A 9,940-nucleotide genomic window follows, 5' to 3' on the forward strand; every position below is an offset into this window, starting at 1 on the left:
ATAAGAAAATACAAAGATTAAAAGACAAAAAACAAACAAACAAACAAACTGGCGTTTGGGTCTACTCTATTCCTTGACATCTGCCAATTCCAGGAAAAAGTTGATGATGCAATATTCTCAGATGTATTTTAACAGCTTTGTGGGGATACTCACACCAAACCCACCATCATCAAGTCAATTCTGACTCATAGTGAACCCCATTGTGTTCTGAAGGCTGTAAATCTTTACTGAAGTAGATTGACTTATCTTCCTCCTGAAGAGCAGCTGGTGGGTTTGAACCACCAACTTTCTGGTTAGCAGCTAAATGTCTTACCCATCGCACCAACAGAGCTCCTTTGTGTGGGGATAGAGAGACAAAAATTAAAATAAAAGACCCAACAAAAAAATCATAATAAATGCTCCATTCTTTGTGAGCTATCCTATAAAAATCACCATCTAAAACTCTACAAGCAGATGAGGAAATTTCAGTTTTGAATGCCCTTATCTAACCTGCCATAGTAAATTTAAATGCTTTTGGAGAAAGACACTACCATTGTATGTTAAAAGTTATTTATAAAAATTTTCACATACAATGTCAGTATTTAATTAAAAAAAAAAATTCCAGTCAAACAAGTAGATATGAAAACAACATTTGATCAAAAGTTCAAGAAAAACAATTGACAACAGAGGGAATCCAGATAAAATCCAAGGATCATGGTTGCAGGGAACATCAAACTCAGTTGGCATAACATGCTGATTTGCCTATCAGTAAGTAAGAATTGACTCAAAGGCAACCATTGGTGGTTCAAACCCACCAGCCACTCTGTGGAAGCAAGACTGGGCAATCTATTTCTGTAAAGATTTACTGCCTTGGGAATCCAATGGGGACAGCTTTGAGTTGGAATCAACTCCATGGCAGTAAGTTTTGTATTTTTACATAGTACTTTGTAGAGTAGTGACTGGGGTCTTAAAAGCTTGCAAGCAGCCATCTAGCTGCAGCAGTAGGTCTCTCCTCATCTAGAGCAAAGAAAAATGAAGAAAAGCAAAGACACATGGAAACAATTAGTCTGAGGCACTAGTAGACTGTGTGATCCTCATCCTCTATGACCATGAGACCAGAAGAACTAGATGGTGCCTGGCTACAACTGTCAAATACTCAGAAAGGGATCTATTAGGAGATCCTGGAAAAAGTGGGAGAAAAATGTGGAAGAAAACTCCAAATCAGAAAAAAGACCAGGTTTGCAGGTCTGATAGAGCCTGGTGAGACCACTGAGACTATGGCCCTTAGTTATCCTTCAAGCCTGGAATAGAACTCACTCTTGTGGCTTCCAGCAAAACCATAGACAGTGTAGACTAAGGACTTGACTGCTAACCAGAAGGCTTGCGGTTCAAACCCACCAGCCAGTCCACAGAAGTAATATGGGACAATCTACTTCCATAGTGATACTGCCTCAGAAACCCAAGGAAGGGTCACTATGAGTCAGGTCTGACTTGATGGCACATAACAACAATGACAACATGGAATGTACATTTACATCAGGTAAATACACTCCTCAGACTGATCAATCATGGGAGAAGAGAAGGACAGTGCTTGCATAGGGAGACACCTGAGGGAGCAGTACATGGAAGGGAAGGACACAGGGAAGAGATAACTACAGGGAGAAAGTAAGAAGAGAGCTGTTATTTTATTTTGAGGGGAATTTCAGTAAATATCATGTGTATGAACTGCTACATGGAAAATGAATTTTCTCTGTAAACTTTCACCCAAATTACAATAAAAGTAATAATAATAATAATAATAAATCCAAATGCTTTAAAATAACTCAAGAGCTCTGGTGGTGCAGTTAAGGCATTCAGCTTCTAGCCAAAGGGTCAGCAGTTTAAACCCAACAACAGGTATGTGGGAGAAAAATGAGGCAGTCTGCTTCCATAAAGATTTACAAACTCAGAAACACTTTTACAATTCTACTTGGTCCTGTAGGGTCTAAATGAGTTGGAATTGACTTGATGCCACTTGGTTTGGTTAAAATAACCATATAATATGCTCACAGAGATAAAGGCCAACATTGAGACTTTCAGGAGAGAAATAGAATTTTATAAGTAATAACTAGAAAATTTAGAATTAAAAGAATAAAATAAATAAATAAATAAAAATTCCAAATTAAGAACTCAATTTTAAAGGGGATTAGACACTTTAAAGGAGATTAGACATAGTTGGTGAAATAATTAATGAACTAGAAAAATGATCACAAGAAAATATATAGAATGAGAGCAATAGATAGAAAACAACTGTTGAGAAATACAGAAGATGTGGTAAGAGACTTAGGGAGGGAATGAATTGAGAAGTAACATATTCTTAATTAAAATCCTCACAAAATAGGGGTTGGATTAATGGACAGAAGCAGTATTTGAACATTGAATCACTGAGAATTTTCCCAAACTGATGAGATACATTGGACCTCCTTAAACTCATGTATGATAGAGAAAGACAAAAAAAAAAAAAAAAAAATTAGTCATATAAGAGCAAATTACTGGAAATCAAAGATATACAAACATATTAAAAGTAGCTATAGTAAAAAGAAAGATCATCTGAAATGATTGAAATCCTACAGAGTATGTTACCTGGCTGTAGTCCTATTAAGCTAGAAATCTATAATAAAAGAACTGGAAAATTTGCAAAGGATGGAATTTAGAAGTAATAGGTGGTGTAGTGCCTAAGACATTTGACTTGAACAAGAAGGCTGGTGTTTCAAACCCACTTCTCAGAAGACAGGTTGGGCAATCTACTTCCATAGTGATACCACCTTGGAAATCCAAGGAGGGGTTGCTATGAATCAGATCTGACTCTGTGACAGTATGTTGTGTTTGTGTTTACAATTTTAAATGAGACACAGACAAATAAATAACAATGAAACTTAGAAAAAAAATTGATTTATGATAATGGTAATAGTAAAAAATAAAACTTATGGGAGGGAGGGCAGTTCCGGTAAGATGGCAGAATAGGCAGAAAGACTGCACAGACCCTCTTCAACAAAGAAAAGGGGAACCAATCAACACAGATACAGAAGATAACCCTGGACCCCTGAGCATTGAAGGGGAGGATATAGAAGTGGACTAAACTCCAACTAGCAGAAGAATTTGCATGAAAACACTAAAAAAAGAGAGATGGAACTGCGATTTGGCAGCAATCCTGATGGAACAGACAACTTGGATGTTGTCAAATGGTGGTAGGGCCTAAAAATAACCTAAAAACTCAGCCCTGCTAGCTAGGGAATGAATGAGGACTGCTCTGTTGGCTGTGAATTAAAAGGAAAAGCAGTGAAGAGGAAGGCAGGCTGAGCTTTGGGGTTTTGTCTTTATGGAGGGTGCAACTATTTTGAATGTTTATAAGTGGCTAGACCATTTTGGATATTTACAAGTGGCTGTACTACTTTGGATATTTAAAGTGACAGCATTCACCCAGATTACAGGGACTTAAGAACAGGCTCCATTTTCCAGGAACCCCAAGGACATTCTGGACCCGGACAACTGGAGAAGTGCGACATTTCCCTTGTTACTCTTATAACCCACAGCCTCTTGGGTCAAGGTGCAGCAATCCTTCACTTCCACTCACTTTCTGGCCCAGCAGGAATTCTATCCCAGTCTGTGTTCTTGGATGGAGCTGGGTGCCCTGCCCCACCCTGCCCATTTTTTTTTTTTTTAGTTTGTTTGTTTTTGTCTGTTTTAAAACTACTATTTTTATTATTACTTTTGTCCATTTTACTATTATTCTTTATTGTTCCCCTCCCAGGTTCTAGTTTTCAGCTTTTTTTCTTTTCCTTGTTCCTGGTTGCAATTTTTTTCTTTCTTTCTCATGGTTAACCCCATTCCTTGTTTTCTTTTTGCATTTTTCCAAGTTTTTGCTTCATCATTCTCCTTATCTACCCTTTTCTCTTATTGCCCTCTCCAGTGATATTGCAGAGTTTCTTTCTTTCATTCTTTTTTTTTCCCCTTATTTTTCCCTTTTTTCTTTTTTTGGTTACTGTTCCTGTGTGATTACATGGTGTATTTTTTGTCCACTTGATTTTACTTTTTGATGGTTATTCAATTGTTATTTTTGTCTAACTGAGTGGAAGACAGCAACAGTCCCCATACAACACAACTACACATACATCTGCAGCTTCATTTACTGAGTGAGAGCCAACACCTCCTTCTCCACCAATGGGCCAATGATAAACAGCCACCAAAAAAGCCTGACTCACCCTTGGCTGCTCTTCACAAACAGTTAAAAGAGATCTAAATACAACAATGCCACAATGTCTCAGAGACAACAGATGATCATAGTTCACACAAAGAAGCAAGATAAAGTGATAGAAACAAGGGAGCAGGATACAGACCCAGAACACATCTCTGAGGAAGAAGCAGCATTGGAACTCTCTGATAAGGAATTCAAAAGAATTATAGTTAGGTACCTTCAAAGGACTGAGAGACAGACAAAGGAAATACAGACAAAACCCTAGAAGAATTTTGCAAGAAAATACAAGAAAAAAAATGACAAAATAAATAAAAAATTAGAAATGATTCTAAATCTACAGTTAGAAATCCAGAAGATTAATATGAAACTGTCAGAAATAGATAACAGAGTGAAAGGGCAAAGGAGTAGAATTGAAGCAATGGAAGACAGAATTAGTGAGATTGAAGACAAATAAATGAATACTTTTTAGAAAGGGATCAATCACAAAAAGATCAAAACAAAATGAAGAAAGCCTAAGGTTCATGTGGGATACCATCAAAAGGAATAACCTATGTGTCTTTGGAACTCCAGAACAGGAAGAGAAAAATAAAACCACTGAGAAAACTGTCCAAGATTTGTTGGAGGAGAACTTCCCAGATACGATGAAAGATGAGAATATATCCATTCAGGAAGCCCAACAAACCCCAAACAGGATAGACCCCAAGAGAAAATCACCAAGACATATCATCATCAAACTCATCAAAACCAAAAATAAAGAAAGAACCCTGAAAACAGCATGGAAAAACAAAGCAACAACAACAAAAAATCACTTACAAAGGACAACCAGTAAGAATAAGCTCTAATTTCTCAGCAGGTACCATGCAAGTGGGAAGGCAATGTGATGGTATATATAAAACCCTGAAAGAGAAAAATGTTCAACCAAGAATTATATACCTGGCAAAATTGTCCCTCAACTGTGATGGTGGACTTAGGAGATTTCCAGATAAGCAGAAACTATGGGAATTTGTTAAAACTGGACTAACCTTACAAAAGGTGCTTAAGGGAGTCCTTTGAACAGAGAACCAAAAATAACAAATAACAACTGATCATTAATACACAAAATGTCATAACACAGAAACCACAACTATGGATATGTTCAAAGTAAAATGAGCTTACAAGATTGTAAACAGGGAACCAGAGACATCAATTGGCAAATGAGAACAGCTACAAACAGGAGGGAAAATACTGTTCAGTTACAGAACTTCTAAATGGTGAGGAAGTCAAGAGACTTGCAAGATAGAATGGACTGTTCCAATCTCAGGGAGAAAATGATAAATCACAGGTAACCTCAAAGAAAAATGATAAACATTCACTTCACAATAAAAAAGGGGGCAAGCACAAATATTCAGCAAATACTAAAACAACAACAACAAAGGAAATTATAGCATGACTCATTAACATAATGAGCTCAGCACAGAAAATAATATGGAACAAAGAAACCAGGGAGACCATGAAAAAACATGTAATAAAACAACAGCAACAAATTCATACTTGTCAATAATTACACTGAATGTTAATGGATTAAATGCATCACTCAAGAGATGGAGAGTTGCAGATTGGATAAGAAGACAAAACCCATAAATATGCTGTCTACAAGAGACACACCTTAGAGACAAAGACAAAAATAGACCAAAAATCAAAGGTTGGAAAAAGATATATCGAGCAAATGGCAACTCTAGGAGAGCAGGAGTGGCAATATTAATTTCTGATCAAATTGACTTTAAGACAAAAACCACCATAGGAGACAAGGAAGGACATTATATGATTAAAGGAGCAATTGAAAAAGAAGATTTAACCATAATAAATATCTATAGACCCAATGAAAGAGCCCCAAAATACATACATGAGACTTTAAAAGAGTTGAAAAGTCAAATAGATTACTCCACGGTCATAGTGGGAGAATTTAATACACCACTTTCAATGAAAGATAGAACAACTCAAAAGAAACAAAGATGCAGAAGAACTAAACACTACAATCCACCAACTTGAACTTATAGAAGTCTACAGAGCACTTCACTGAATAACAGCACATATACATTCTTTTCCAGTGCACATGGATCATTGCCCATGATAGACCATATGTTAGGCCATAAAACAAGACTTAATAAATTTAAAAACATTGAAATACTGCAGAACATCTTCTCAGATCATAATGCTATCAAATTAGAAATCAACCATAGGAAGTTCAAAAAAGAGTAAACACATACAAACTGAACAACACCATCCTTAAGAAAGACTGGGTAAGAGAAGAAATAAAAATAAAAAATAAAAAATTCCTTGAATTAAGTGTGAATGAGATCACAACATACCAAAATCTTTGGGAAACAGCAAAAACAGTGATCAGAGACCAATTTATAGCAATAAATCCACATATCAATAAAAGAAGAAAGAGCCAAAATCAACAATTTAAACCAATGTTTCCAATAGTTGGAAAAGAACAGTGAGAAAAGCCTACAGTCACAAGAAGAAAAGAAATAATAAAGATTCAAGCAGAAATCAATGACACAAAAAATAGAAGGGCATTAGAAAAAAATCAACAAGACCAGAAGTTGGTTTTTCGAAATGATCAATAAAACTGACAAACCCCTAAAATATTTAACGAAAAGAGGGAGAGAATACAGATAACACAAATAAGAAATGAAATGGGTGACATTAAAACAGAACCAACTGAAATAAAAAGGATGATATCAAGATAGAATGAAGAACTTTACTCCAAACAATTTGAAAATCTGGAAGAAATGGACAGATTTCTAGAAACACACCACTTACTTAAACTAACACAGACTGATGTGGAAACATTAAACAGATCAATAACAAAAGAAGAAATTGAATAGGTCATCCAAAAATTACCAACAAAAAAAGTCCTGGCCCAGATGGTTTCACTGGAGAAATCTACCAAACATTCTGAGAACTGACACCATTCTTGCTCAAACTATTCCAAAACATAGAAAAGAATGGAATCCTCCCTAACTCATTTTATGAAGCAAGCATAACCTTGATACCAAAGTGAGGCAAAGACATCACTCAAAAGCAAAACTACAGACCAATATCCCTCATGAATATAGACAGAAAAATCTTCAACAAAATCCTAGCCAATAGACTCCAACAACATAGCAAGAAAATTTTTCGTTATGACCAAGTGGGGTTCATATCAGGTATGCAAGGATGGTTTAACATTAGAAAAAACAATCAAAGTCATCCACTACATAAATAAAACAGAGGAGAAGAACCCATGATCATATCAATTGATGTAGAAAGGACATTTGATAAAATCCAACACTCATTCCTCATCAAAACTCTAGCAAAATAGGAATAGAAGGGACATTCCTCACCATAGTAAAAGGCATCTATGCAAAACCAATAGCCAACATTCTTCTCAATAAAGAGAGACTGAAACCACTCCTCTTGAGAACAGGAACCAGACAAGGATGCCTTCTATCACCACTTCTATTCAACCTTGTACTGGAAGTCCTAGCCAGGGCCATAAGACAAGAAAGGGAAATCGAAGACAGCTAAATTGGTAAGGAAGAAATTAAATTATCTCTATTTGCTTATTATATATCCCTATACCTAGAATAGGGGAGCTCTGGTAGCATAGTGGCTAAGATACTTGCCTGCTAACCAGACGGCTGGCGGTTCAAACCCACCAGCCACTCCTCGGAAGGAAGGTTGGGCAATCCTACTTCCATAGTGATACTGCCTCGGAAACCCAAGGAGGGGTCGCTATGAGTCGGGTTTGACTCGACGGCACATAACAACAACAACATACCTAGAATACCCAAGAGACTCAGTCAAAAATCTACTAGAACTAATTGAGATATTTAGCATCATGGCAGGATACATGATCAACATCCAAACATCAGTTGGATTCCTCTACACCAGCAAAGAGACCACTGAAAAAGAAATTAGGCAATAAATACCACTTACGATAGCTACCAAAAAATTTAAATACTTGGGAATAAATCTTACCAGGAACACAAAAGCCCTGTACAAAGAAAACTATGAAAAACTACTTCAAGAAACCATAACAGATCTACATAAATGGAAGAACATCCCATGCTTGTGGATAGGTAGATTGAATATTGTGAAAATGTCAATTCTACCCAAAGTAATCTATACATTCAATACAATCCCAATCTAGATCACATCGACATTTTTTAAGGGTATGGAAAAACCAATTATTAACTTTATATGGAAAGGAAAGAGAACTCAGCTAAGCAGAGAACTATTGAAGAAGAAGAACAAAGTAGGAGGTCTCACACTGCTGCATCTCAAAACCTACTATACAGACACAGTAGTCAAAACTGCTTGGTATTTGTATAGACAAATGGAATAGAATTGAGAACCCAGAAATAGATCCATTGACCTATGGTCAACTGATCTTTGACAAAGGGCCAAAAATCCATTAAATGGAGAAGAGAATGTTTGTTTAATTAATGGTGCTGGCAAAACTGGATATCCATTTGCAGAAAGAAGATCTATACCTCACACCATACACAAAAACTAACTCCACATGTATCAAAGACTTCAATGTGAAACTGAAAACTATAGAGTTCCTCAAGGAAAAAAGTAGGGCAAACTTTAGGAGCTCTCATTTATGGCATAAATAGACTATCAAGTATAACCCAAAATGCACAAACAGAGGAAGAGAAAATAGATGAATGGGACCTCTAAAAATTAAATTTTTATGTGTTTCCAAAGACCTCCAAAAGAGTCAAAAGAGAACCTACAGATTGGGGAGAAAAAAAAAAAAATGGCAATGACATATCTGACAAGGGACTTAGCTCCAGATTTTATAGAAAACTCTAACACCTCAATAACAAAAAGAAAAATAGCCCAATTAATACATGGGCAGAAGACATGAATAGACACTTCACCAAGGAGGATATTCAAGCAGCCAACAAACACATGAAGAAATGCTCACAATCATTAACTACTAGAGAGATGCAAATCAAACCAACAATGAGATACCATCTTGCTCCATCACTAGTAGCAAAGTTTAACAAGACACAAATAACAAATGCTGGTGAGGACATGGAGAGATTGGGATGCTCATACACTGCTGGTGGGACTGTAAAATGGTACAACCACTGTGGAAAGCAGTATGGCAATTTCTTCAAAAGTTGGAATTAGAAATACCATTTGACCCAGCCATTCCATTACTAGGTATATATCCCAAATGAGAGCTATGACAAGAACAGACGTATGCACACACATGTTAATCACAGCACTATTTATAATAGACAAAAGATGGGAACAACCTAGGTATCCATCAGCTGAGGAGTGGATAACCAAACTATGGTCATACACACAACAGAGTACTACACAACCCTAAAAAATAGTGTAGAATCTGCAAAACACCACAGAACATGGATGAACTTGGAGGACATTATGATGAGTGCAATAAGTCAATCACAGAAGGACACATATTGTATTTGTCGAGGAAGGAAAAATATTGTAAAAGTCAAGGAAAGGTTTAGATGTAGAAGGAAAATTTCTTTGCTGGTTACCAGTGGTGGGAGGGGAGGGGAGAGAAGACTTAGATAGGTAGAGACAAGTATTGATTTGGGTGAAGAGAAGAGCAATATACCAAATGTGAGTGATCAACATGGTGGCATTGAAGAAGAGGAAAACATAGAGGTACATGGGAGATACAGGCAACAAAGATGAACCCTTTTACATGTATAG

This window comes from Orycteropus afer, unplaced genomic scaffold (assembly GCF_000298275.1).
Source record: "Orycteropus afer afer isolate SDZICR_OR568_19922 unplaced genomic scaffold, OryAfe1.0 scaffold00022, whole genome shotgun sequence".
Taxonomy (NCBI): Eukaryota; Metazoa; Chordata; class Mammalia; order Tubulidentata; family Orycteropodidae; genus Orycteropus; species Orycteropus afer.